The following is a 12,366-nucleotide window of genomic DNA, read 5'->3' on the forward strand; positions in this document are numbered from 1 at the left end:
GTTAATTTTTTTTTTTTTTAATATATCGTTATTGATTTCAGAGAGAGGAAAGGAGAGGGAGAGAGAGAGACAGCAACATCAATGAGGAGAGAGTCATTGATCAAGCCCCCAACCCGGGCATGTGCCCTGACCGGGAATCGAACCCCGATCGCCTAGATCCTAGGTCGATGCTCAACCGCTGAGCCACGTCCGGCCAGGCAATTTTCAAAATATATGAAGAAAATATACAAGTCAACATCAAAAAAACAAACAATTCAATAAAAAAAAAAAAAATAGGCAAAGGATCTGAATAGTCACTGTTCCAAAGAGGACATACAGATGGCCAATAGACATGAAATAATGCTCAAAATCACTAATAACCAGAGAGATGCAAATTAAAATAGCAATGAAATATCACTTCACACTTAGCAAAATGACTTTCAAAAATAAGTCAACAGATGAGTGGTGAAAATGTGGAGAACAAGGAACCGTTGTGCACTGCTGGTGGGAATGTAGCTAGTGCAGCCATTGTGGAAAACAGTATTAAAGTTCCTCAAAAAATTCAAAATGGAATTACCATTTGATCCAGTGATTCCATTTCTTGGAATATATGAGAAAAAAAGTGATACACTAATTCAAGAGATTATATGAACCCCTATGTTCATTGTAGCTTTATTTACAATAGCCAAGGCCTGAAAACAGCCCATCAGTAGATGAGTAGATAAAAAAGCTGTGGTACTTGGCTGGCAAAAAGAAAAAATCTTACCTTTTGCAACAGCATGGATAGATCTGGGGAATATCATGCTAAGTCCAATAAGCCAGTTAGAGAAAGTAAAATAGCATATTATCTCACTTACATGTGGAATCCAATGAACAAAATAATTAAACAAACAAAATAAAACAATAGCATAGATACAAAGAACACACAGCTTTCAGAGGGAAGGGGGTTTGGAAGGCTGGGTTAAAAAAAAGCGTAATTGGATTAAGCAAAAAGAAATCAATGACTCTCTCTCATCATTGATGTCATATACACACACGTATCTATATATATTTTATTTATATAACATAGACACAGATAGCAATATAATGATAGCCAGAGGGAAATGGGGGTCGAGGGAAGTTGAAGAGAGCAAAAGGAGGATAAATGGGGACTGAAAGAGACTTTACTTTGGGGGATGGGTGCCCAATGCAGTGTGATGATGATGTTTTGTTGAGTTAAACACTTGAAATCTGTATGGTTTCATTAACCAATGTCACCCCAATAAACTCTCCATCTCTCTCTTTCTCTCTCTCTAGAAAAAAAAAGTTAAGAAAAATATTTTTATAAAATATTAACAAAATTAGAAATTAATGAGGTTGGCCAAGAAAAAATTTGGTAAAGTAAGAAATGGAACAGGAAAGTACACTCTCAAAATTATAGAAATAAAAAGGACTATAAAGACATAGTATGAAATATTGCACACAATAAAATTGATAAATTAGCTGGAATTGATAAATTGCTAAAAACAAAAAGTACTAAAATACACATAAAAATGTGTAACAATGGGAGGTGATAATAATTTAATGAGTTTGTGGTATAACTTTACAATTTATACTTATATTAAAACATCACAGTGTAAACATTGAATGTATATTACTTTATTTGTCAAAAATCATTAACTAAATTATTTTTAAAATGAAGAAATAATAAATCCGAATACACTTGTTACATGTAAAGGGGTCAAATTAGCAATTAAAAAATAAAACTTCCCACAGAAAAGCCAAAAACAGATAACATTATCATTCTAGGAAAAATTCATGCAAACCTCACACAAAAGTCTCTCAAAAAATGGAACACTTCTATGAGACTGGCATTGCCCTAAAATAAAGACCAGACAGACCCATCACAGGAAAAGAAAACTACAGATCAATAACCCTTATGAACTCAGAAACAAAAATTCTCAACATAATACTAGTTCAATAAATCTAGCAACATATAAAATGTATCACATATAATGACAAAGTAGAATTTATTCCACACATGAAAAGTTAGTTAAAATTTGATACCAAACAGCACAATAATAATAAGATCAAGTAAAAAAACATGATCATCTTAATAGACGCAGAAAATGATTTGACAAAATCATTCTTTCATGATAAAAATCTCAAAAATTACAAATATGAAGAAATTTCCTCAGCATCCAAAAGACATTTACAAAAACACATAGCTCTTTGAAAACAATAGAAAAAATATCCTTGGGTGAGAATTTTTTTAAAAATCTTCTCTTAAATGGTGCAGACTCACTCATCCTGGGATCCAGCAAAAAACTCCAGTTGGAAAATCACCTAAACCATATATAAAGAAGATCCATTTATTAATTTTAAAGCATCTACAAAAGATATAGGAAGTTGTTAGGACTCTCTGGGGACTGGAGAGCAACACATAAAATTTCCTTTTTATCTTTTTTTTTTTTTTTTTTTAATATATATTTATTGACTTCAGAGAGAGGAAAGGAGAGGGAGAGAGAGAGAGATAGAAACATCAATGATGAGAGAGAGTCATTGATCTGCTGCAGCCCACAACCCGGGCATGTGCCCTGACCAGGAATGGAACCCTGATCGCCTGGATACTAGATCGATGTTTAACCACTGAGCCACGCCCGGCCAGGCTCCTTTTTATCTTTCTAATGGTGGTAATAGCAGACAACATTTTGACACTATTCTAAGGTTCTAGAGCTGTTGGGGGTGCAGCAATGAAAGCGCTGCCCATCCTCACATCACAGAAGTCCCTTTCACCCTTCAGATGGACCAGAAAACAGCCCCACCAATTCCCATGTCACAGTCACAGCCAGCCCACTACAGCAGGCGAGTACAAGCAGCCCACAGAGGGGATGTTTCTAGAGCACCAAGCTCTGGTGGCCAGGGAGGATTGTATTTTTGGGCCCCCTGTGACATTGTTAATACAAGGCTGCTTCTTCAACACCAATAGAGATATTTGATTATTTAATGCATAGAAACAGAATCAGCAAAGATGAGGAAAGATAGGAATATCTTCCAAATGAATGGACAAAACAATACTTCAGAAAAAGCAAAATAAAACATAGACTAATAATCTACGTACTAAATAAATCTCACAGTAATGATCATAAAGCTATTCACTGAATGCAGGGGAAGAATGAATGAATTTTCAACAAAGATATAGAAAATATAAGAAGGTTTCAAAAAAGTTGTAGAGCTGCAGATTACAATAGCTGAACTGAAAACTACACCAGAGGGATTCACAAGCAGACTGGGTGAAGCAGAAGAATATATCAGCAAGTTGGAAGACAAAGCAATGGTACTCACCTAGACAGAGTAGCAAATAGAAACAGGCATGGATAAATGGAACAGACTGACATCTGTCATAGGGGAGGAGGGAGAGGTGGACTGAATGAAAGAAGGGAAGGGGTTAGCCAAAGAATGTATATGTATAACCCATAGACACAGACAACAGTGTGGTGTTGAACAGAGGATAAAAGGGGGTGAGGGCTGGGGGAAGGTGAGCAAAGAGGGGGAAATGAGGATATATGTGATAGTATAAACAATACGAATATAAAGTGTGTAACTAGTTTTTTAAAAAAGTAATGGATTTGAGAATTATTTATACCATTTTCTTTTGCTGTGCAGAAGCTTTTGAATTTGATGTAGTTCCATACATTTATTTTTTCTTTTGTTTCTCTTGCCCTAGGAGATGTATCAGTGACAATTCCACTACCGTGGGATGCCTGTGACTTTACTGCCTGTTTTCTTCCAGGATTTTCATGGTTTTGTGACTTACATTTAACTCTTTAATCCATTTTGAGTTTATTTTTGTGTATGGTGAAAGTTGGTGGTCTAGTTTTATTATTTTGCATACAGCTGTCCAATTTTCCCAGCACCACTTATTAAAGAGACTGTCTTTACTCCATTGGATGCTCTTACCTCCTTTGTCAAATATTAACTGACCATAATGGCATGGGTCTATTTCTGGGGTCTCTGTTCTGTTGTACTGATCTATATGCCTGTAGTTGTACCAATACCAAGTCATTTTTATTACAATGGCTTTGTAGTACAATTTGATGTATGGTAATGTGATCCCTCCCAATCTTCTTTTTTCTCAAGATGACTGCAGCTATTCGGGATCTTTTTTGGTTCCATAGAAATTTTTGAAATGTTTGTTTTAGATCTGTGAAATATGCTGTTAGTATTTTGATAGGAATTGCATTCAATTTATAAATTGCTTTGTGTATTATGGACATTTTAATGATATTAATTCTTCCAATCCATGAGCATGGTATATTCTTCCACTTGTTTATATCTTCCTCTTTTTATTTTTTTTCAGTGTCCCGTAGGTTTTCTGCTGGTCTTTGTACAGGTCTTTTACATCTTTGGTTAAGTTTATTCCTAGGTATCTTATTTTTTTGGTTACAATGGTAAGTGGTATATATATGTATATTTTTTTTAGTTTCTCTCTCTGAAAATTCTTTGTGTATAAGAATGCCATTGATTTCTGGATGTTGAGTTTTTTTCTTTTTGCTTTTTTTTGTAATTTATCTTTATTGTTGAGATTATTACAGGTGTTCCATTTTTCCTCCCAAATTGACCCCCTCCACCTCGCTCCCACCCTCTCCCAGAGCCTTCACCCCATTATTGACTGTGTCCGTGGGTTATGCATATAAGCATATAACTTCTTTTTTTTCTTTTTTTTAAAATATACCTTTATTGATATCAGAGAGAGGAATGGAGAGGGAGAGAGAGACATAGAAACATCAATGATTAGAGAATCATTGACTGAGCCCGCAACCCGGGCATGTGCCCTGACCGGGAATCAAACCCTGATCACCTGGATTCTAGGTTGACGCTTAACCGCTGAGCCATGCCTGGCCAGCGACTTCTTTGGTTAATCTCTTCCCACCCTCCACACTCCTTCCCTCTTTCCTCTGAAATATGATAGTCTGTTGCCTGCATCATTGTCTCTGGATCTATTCAGTTCATCAGATTCTTTTGTTCATTTGCTGTTTTGTAAAGAAGATTCTTGAACTTTTTTTGTAGTGCTGGTCTGGTGGTGATGAACTGCTTTAGCTTTCTCTTATCTGTGAAGCTCTTTATCTGACCTATTCTAAATGATAGGTTTGCTCGGTAGAGCAATCTTGGTTGTAGTTACATGTTTTTCATCACTTTGAATATTTCTTGCCACTCCCTTCTGGCCTGCAAAGTTTCTGTTGAGAAATCGGGTGACAGTTGTATGGGGGCTCCCTTGTAGGTAACTAACTGTTTCTCTCTTGCTGCTTTTAAGATTCTCTCTTTGTCTTTAACCCTTGGCATTTTAATTAGGATGTGTTTTGCTGTGGGCTTCTTTGGGTTCCTCTTGTTTGGACCCTCTGTGTTTCCTGGACTTGTAAGTCTATTTCTTTCCTGAGGTAGGGGAAGTTTTCTGTAATTATTTTTTCAAATAGGTTTTCAAATTCTTTCTCTCTTTCTTCCCCTTCTACTACCTCAATAATATGAATGTTGGGCCTCTTGAAGTTGTCCCAGAGGCTACTTATACTGTTTTCATATTTCTGGATTCTTTTTTCTTTTTGCTCTTCTGATTGGGTGTTTTTTGTTTCCTCATGTTCCAAATTACTGATTTGATTCTCAGTGTCCTCTACTCTACTGTTGATTCCCTCTAAATTATTCTTCATTTTAGTTCATGTAGCCTTTATTTCAAATTGGTACTTTATTATGTCATCTATTTTCTCAGTTATTTCACTAATAGTATGCTTAAAAATCCTTATAAACAAAACCCTGAACTCTGTATTTGTTAGCTTGCTTGGATCTATTTCTTTTCCTTCCTCTTCTAAAAATTTCTTCTGTTCTTTCCTTTGTGACATGTTCCTTTGCCTCCACATTTTGGCTGCTTCCTGGTATTTGTTTCTATGTATTAGGTAGAGCTGCTATGTCTCCTGGAATTTGTAGAATGGCTTTGTGTAGTAGGTGTCTTGTAGGGTCCAGTGGCTCAGCCTCCTCAGTCACCTGAGCTGGGCCTTCTAGTTGTTCCCCTGTATGGGCTGTGTGCACTGTCTTGTTGTAGTTGAGCTTTGGTTGCTGTTGGCATCACTGGGAGGAATTAACCCCCAGGCCAATCGGCTGTGAGGAACAGCTGCAGCTACAGCCAGAGAGCTGCTGTGCTGGATACACCCCTATGGAGCAGGATTTACTTCAGTGGAGCTCGGGTGTTCACCAAGTGCACCCCTTGAGTGTTTCACTCATGGATGTGGTAGGGTTGTAATCTAGTGTGGTCGAGTCTGACCACCGAGTGCACTGTCTCTGGGGCCCTCTGGGAGGTGCAAACTCAGCCTCTGCCAGTGCCTTGCCCAGGGCCACATAGCATGAGATACACAGCAAACCATAGTTGGCTCCTACTTGTGCTGGGCTTGGAGGTGTCGTCGAGGAGAGGCCAAGCTACGATCCAATGCAGGCTGCCGCTAGTGCCAGGTCTGGGGCCACTTATCAAGCCATATGGGGCATGCTGCTGCTTGTTTGAGAGATTTTAGGAAAGTCCTAAGCATGAGGCTCAAGAGGCCACATGCACAGAAAAGCCCCTGGAAATGGCCTGGATGAGCCCCCAGTTGAGGAGGGGCGGGGCCTCCGGAAATCACTGGGCTGGGGCCAAAGGTGCAAGTCAGGTGCTGGCGATTCAAATATGGCCCCTGCCTGCCGGCTGTGTGCCAGGAGGACTCACCAAAGGAGCAATGGCCTCTGCCAGCTCTTCTGCCTGGGAGGAAGCTGCCCCTCCACCTCTCGCCCAGATCTCAGGCAGGTTAGTTCCTCTCCAAGGTCCTTTCAAGCTGCTGCTGGGTGCTGGGCTCAGAGGGAGAGCATCTGAGTGAGTCTGTGCATGGGCCCTTTAAGAGGAGCTGCTGGGCTTCCCTCAGCCTCTGCCACCCTCAGCGACAGTCCCCGCTGGTTTCACAGCCCAGAGTTGTGGGGACATCTCTTCCTGGCCCTGGAGCCCTGGGCTGGGGACCTGCTGTGGGGCTGGGAACCCTCACTTCTCTGGGAAACACCCACCACCGAGATTCCCTCCTGGGCTTACCCCGCGACACCGGGTGTTGGCTTGCTTCGAGTCTCTGATTCAACCCCAATCCGCCCGCATCTCCACACCTCCTAATGTTCTCGATGCTTCTTCAGTTCCCTGGTTGTAGGGCTTCTATTCAGTCATATTTCAGAAGGTTCTGAGTGATGGTTGTTCTGTATTTTAGTTGTAATTTTGATGTGGTTGTGGGAGGCAGCGGGTGCAGCTGTTACCTGCGCCACCATCTTGTTTCTCTCCTGGATGTTGATTTTGTATCCACCTACCTTGAAAATTCATTTATCAAATCTAGTAGTATTTTGATGGAGTGTTTAGTGTTTTCTATATACAATATCATGTCGTCTGAAAACAATGACAATTTTGCTTCCCCCTTTCCTATTTAGATACCTTTTATGTTTTCTTCCTGTCTGTGGCTGTGGTAAAGACTTTCAGTACTATTTGAATAAGAGTGGTAAAAGTGGACATCCTTGACTTGTTCCTCTTTTTAATGGAAATGGTTTTAGTTTTTACCCATTGAATATGATGTTGGCTATAGGTTTGTCATATATGGCCTTTATTATGCTGAGGTATGATCCCTCTATTCCCACTTTGCTGAGAGATTTTATCAGAAATGGGTGCTGGATATTGTTGAATGCTTTTTCTACATCTATTGATATGATCATATGATTTTTGTCCATTTTGTTTATGTGATGTATCACATTTATTGACTTGCAGATGTTATACCAGCCTTGCATCACTGGAATAAATCTCACTTGGTCGTGGTGTATGATCCTTTTAATGTATTGCTGGATCTAGTTTGCTAGTATTTTAGTGAGGATTTTAGCATCTATGCTCATCAGGGATATTGGCCTGTAATTTTCTTTCTTTGTAGTGTCTTTATCTGGTTTTGGGATTACGATGATGCTGGCCTCATAAAAAAAAGTTTGGGAGTTTTCCTTCCTCTTGAATTTCCTGGAAAAATTTGAATAAGATAGGTGTTAATTCTTCTTTGAATGTTTGATAAAACTTGCCTGCAAATCCATCTGGTCCAGGACTATTGTTTGCTGGGGGTTTTTCTACTACTTCTTAGATTTCATTAGTTGTTATCGGCTGATTCAGGTTTTCTCCCTCTTTTTGATTTAGCTTTGGAAGGTTGTATGCTTCTAGGAATTTCTCCATTTCCCCCATGTGGTCCAATTTGTTGGCATATAGTTGCTCATAGTATTTTCTTACAATCCTTTATATTTCTATTGGGTCTGTTGTTGTATTTCCTCTTTCATTTCTGATTTTATTTATTTGGGTCCTCTCTCTTTGTTTCTTGGTGAGTATGGTTAAAGGTGCATCAATCTTATTTATCTTTTCAAAGAACCAGCTCTTGGTTTCCTTGATTTTTGTATTGTATTTTTAGTCTCTATTTCATTAATTTCTCTTCTGATCTTTATTTTTTCCTCCCTTCTATTTCCTCGAGGTTTTTCTTGCTGTTCTTTTTCCAGTTCTTTTGATGGTTGTGTTAGATGGTTCATTAGATTTTTTTCTTGTTTCTTGAGATAGGTCTGTAATGCTATGAATTTTCCTCTCATGACTGCTTTCTCTGTGCCTCATAGATTTTGGGTTGTTACCTGTTTATTTTCATTTCTTTCCCTGAAGTATTTTATTTCTTCCTTGATGACATTGGTAAGCCATTTATTGTTTAATAGCATGCTCTTTAGCCTCTGTGTGTTTGAATATTTTTGAGTTTTTTTATAATGGTTGATTTCTTGTTTCATAGCATTGTGATCTGAGAAGATACTTGATATTTTAATCTTTTATTTGTAGAGACTTGTCTTGTGCACTAACATGTGGTCTATTTTTTAGAATGTTCCATGTGTGCTTGAGAAGAATGTGTATTCTGCTGCTTTGGGATGAAATGTTCTGTAAATGTAATTAAGTTCATTAGGTATAGTGAGTCATGTAAGGTCTCTGTTTCCTTGTTGATTTTTTGTCTTGATGATCTGTCCAGTGCTGACCGTGGAGTGTTAAAGTCCCCCACTATGATTGTGTTGCTGTCAATCTTACCTTTAAAGTCTACCAACAAATTTTTATATATTTAAGTGCTCCTATAATGGGTGCAAAAATGTTCATAAGGGTTATTTTCTCCTGTCAGATTGATCCCTTTAGTATTATGTAGTGACCATCTTTGTCTCTTGTTATGGTCTTTATTTTGAAGTCAATTTTATCAGAAATAAGTATTGCTACTCCAGCTTTCTTTTCCTTCCCACTTGCATGGAAAATTTTATTCCATTCCTTCCCTTTTAGACTGTGTGAGTCTTTTATCTCAGTTGGGTCTCTTGTAGACAGCATATATTTGAGTCCTGTTTTCTTATCCATTCAGTTACCCTTTGTCCTTTGATTGGACCATTTATTCCATTTATATTTAAGGTTACTATTGACATAAACTTGTTTAATGCCATTTTTCCTCTTTATCTGATGTACCTTTCTCTCACTATTTTTTCTTTTCTTAGAGCTGTCCTTTTAGCATTTCTTGCAATGCTGGTTTGTTGGTACTGAGCTACTTTAACCTCTTTTTTTTGTTTGTTTTTTGTCTGGGAAGCTCTTTATTTCAACTTCAATTTAAATGATAGCCTTTCTAGATAAAGCAATCTTGGTTGCATATTCTTCTTTTCATTATTCTGAGAACTTCATCCCACTCCTTCTGGTCTGAAGATTTTCTGTTGAGAAATCAGCTCTTAGCCTTATGAAGTTTCCCTTGTAGGTCACTGCTTTTTTCACACTTGCAGCCCTTAATCTCTCTTTGCCCTTGACATTTTCTATTTTAATTATGATGTGTCTTGGAGTTAGTCTCTTTGGGTCCCTGTTGCTTGGAACCCTCTGTGCTTCCTGAACTTGCGTGGCTTTCTCCCTCACCACTATAGGAAATTTTCTGTCATTATTTCCTCCACCAAGTTCTGTATCTCCTGTCTGTTTATTCCTCCTCTGGCAGTCCTATAATCCGAATGTTGTTTTACTTCATGTTTTCCCAAATCTCCCTTAGATTTTCCTTATGGTTTTTAAGGGTTTTTTTCTTTTTGCTTCTCTGATTGAGTGATATTTACTACCTTATCTTCTACGTCACTTTTTCTGTCCTCTGTTTCATTGAGCTTGCTTTTAATTCCTTCCAGTGTATTCTTGATATCAGATACAGCATTCTTTATTTCTGTCTGATTTTTGTTTATGTTATGTATCTCTTTTTTTTATATTTTCACTAAGTTCCTTACTTTTATCATTTATTGCCTTGTTTTTCTCATTAAGTTCCTTGAACTTATTCATAATAAATACTCTGAACTCTGTTTCTGATAGCTTGCTTAACTCCATCTCATCAAAGTTTTTTTCTGGCAATTTTTCCTTTTTTTAAATTGGGGGTTATTTCTTTGTCTTCCCATTTTGGTACAGCTTAGTGTTTGTATCTGTATATTAGACATATTTGCTGTCTCCCAGTCTTGTGGGGTGGGATGTAGTCCTGTGAGTCCAGTGGAGCGAAGAGGTGTTTTCCTTAAACTTCTGAGTTCTTCCTCTAGGTGTGCCCCTTTTGTGAGTGTTCCTTTTGTGGTTTCTTTGAGTTCTTTTGTGGTTGCATCTAGATTGTTGTTGACCAGTCCTTGGGAGAACTCTCCTGTCAGGTTGGCTAACTGTGTGTCTCAGCCCCCACCTCGTCATATAAGCTGTTGTACAGGTGCTGGCAAGGCAGGACAATACACAACTAAACTTCCAAGAAACAAGAGGTATCTTACATAATATCTTTACAGTCACAATGAAAACAACCCAAGTGAAAATAGAAGTTGGAGAGTGAAGGGAGAACACACACACACACATAAATAAAAGCATAAAAAAGAGAGAAAGAAAAGTAAAGATTAGAGAGAGACAAATATATTGTTAATAGTGATGAAAATTTAGATAATAATAATAATCAACTAAAATGTGAAAAATAGAGAAGCTACTGGGAAATAATAGAGGCAGAGAAGAGATTCTGAAAGAAGGGCTAGCAAAAAATTAAGGGAGAGAATAGACAGGATAATAGTTGAAAATGAAATAATAAAAATACAATAAAGAGAATAAGAGAAACTAACAATCAAACAAAAGGAAGACAGAAGGGAGGGTAAGAAAAAAAGAAAGAAAAGAAGAAGAAGAAGAAGAAGAAGAAGAAGAAGAAGAAGAAGGAGGAGGAGGAGGAGGAGGAGGAGGAGGAGGAGGAGGAGGAGGAGGAGGAGGAGGAGGAGGAGAAGAAATTAAGGCAATTGATCGAGAGGAGAGAGAGAAACAAAGCCCAGGCAGAGAAAGAGTCCAATAAAAGATTTGGGGGAAACTATAGAGGAAAGCAGTAAACTTGTTGGTTATAATGATAAAGCCCAGCAATTAAGCAGAGAATATCAAGAAAGTCTTGATAGCAGAAGTAAGGATAAAACTAAACAAAGCAAATAAACATAAAAAAAATACAGAAACAAAACAAAATACAAGCTAAGCAAAACAAAATTATTTTATAAAAAAGGAAAAAATGTAGTTAAAAAATTTTTTTAAAAAATTAGAAAAATAATTATAAATTTAAAAAGAAGAAATAACAAATAATTTTTCCCTTTTCTCTTCTTCCTAAGAAAAAATAGAAAAAGCAAACAAACAAAACAAACGGACAAACAAAAAAAGAAACAAAAATTAAAACAAAAAAAAAAACAGAAAAAAAATCAATCATGTGAGTTTCTTCTGGGCAGCTTATGTTGTCTGTGGCTCACTGTTTTGTATGCTAATTTCTATTCTCCTGGGTGGTGCTTGTGTATCAGCCATTGTGAGAATTTGTCTAGGTTTTGCTCTGGTGTCGTTAAGTAGATGGTTTATCTGAAGCTCTCTGTGGACCACCTCTTCTGGTCAACTACTTTGCAACCTTGTAGTTGCCTGGTCTTACTACAGAGTCTTCTGTAGAGTCTTTAGGGTGCAGGATGGCTTGTGTAGCTCAGCGTATCACTCCCCTTACTTAGAGGTTTCACTCTCAGGCACTCAATGTGCGGGAGTTAGTCTCTGCTCCACAGCCAGCTCCTCAGTCTCTACCCCATCCTTCAATTCTAGTTCCCCATGCACTGGCCTGCTGCAGTTTCAGATTGATTTCAGCCTGTTGCCTTTTCTGTATGGGCCATTTCAGCAGCCTGGGCTGAGTGGGTTCAATTAAAAAACATTTCAGTGAGCCCCTTTCCTGTCCAGCCCCCAGCAGGGGTTTTTAGCTTTTCCTTCAGTTCCCAAACAACAGTCCCTTAGTGTCTTATTCTTATAATGTCTCCTGTGAGCTGTTTTCCCTTCCCCCTCAAGACTGTGCT

Source organism: Miniopterus natalensis, chromosome X (assembly GCF_054644295.1).
Source record: "Miniopterus natalensis isolate mMinNat1 chromosome X, mMinNat1.hap1, whole genome shotgun sequence".
Lineage (NCBI taxonomy): Eukaryota > Metazoa > Chordata > Mammalia > Chiroptera > Miniopteridae > Miniopterus > Miniopterus natalensis.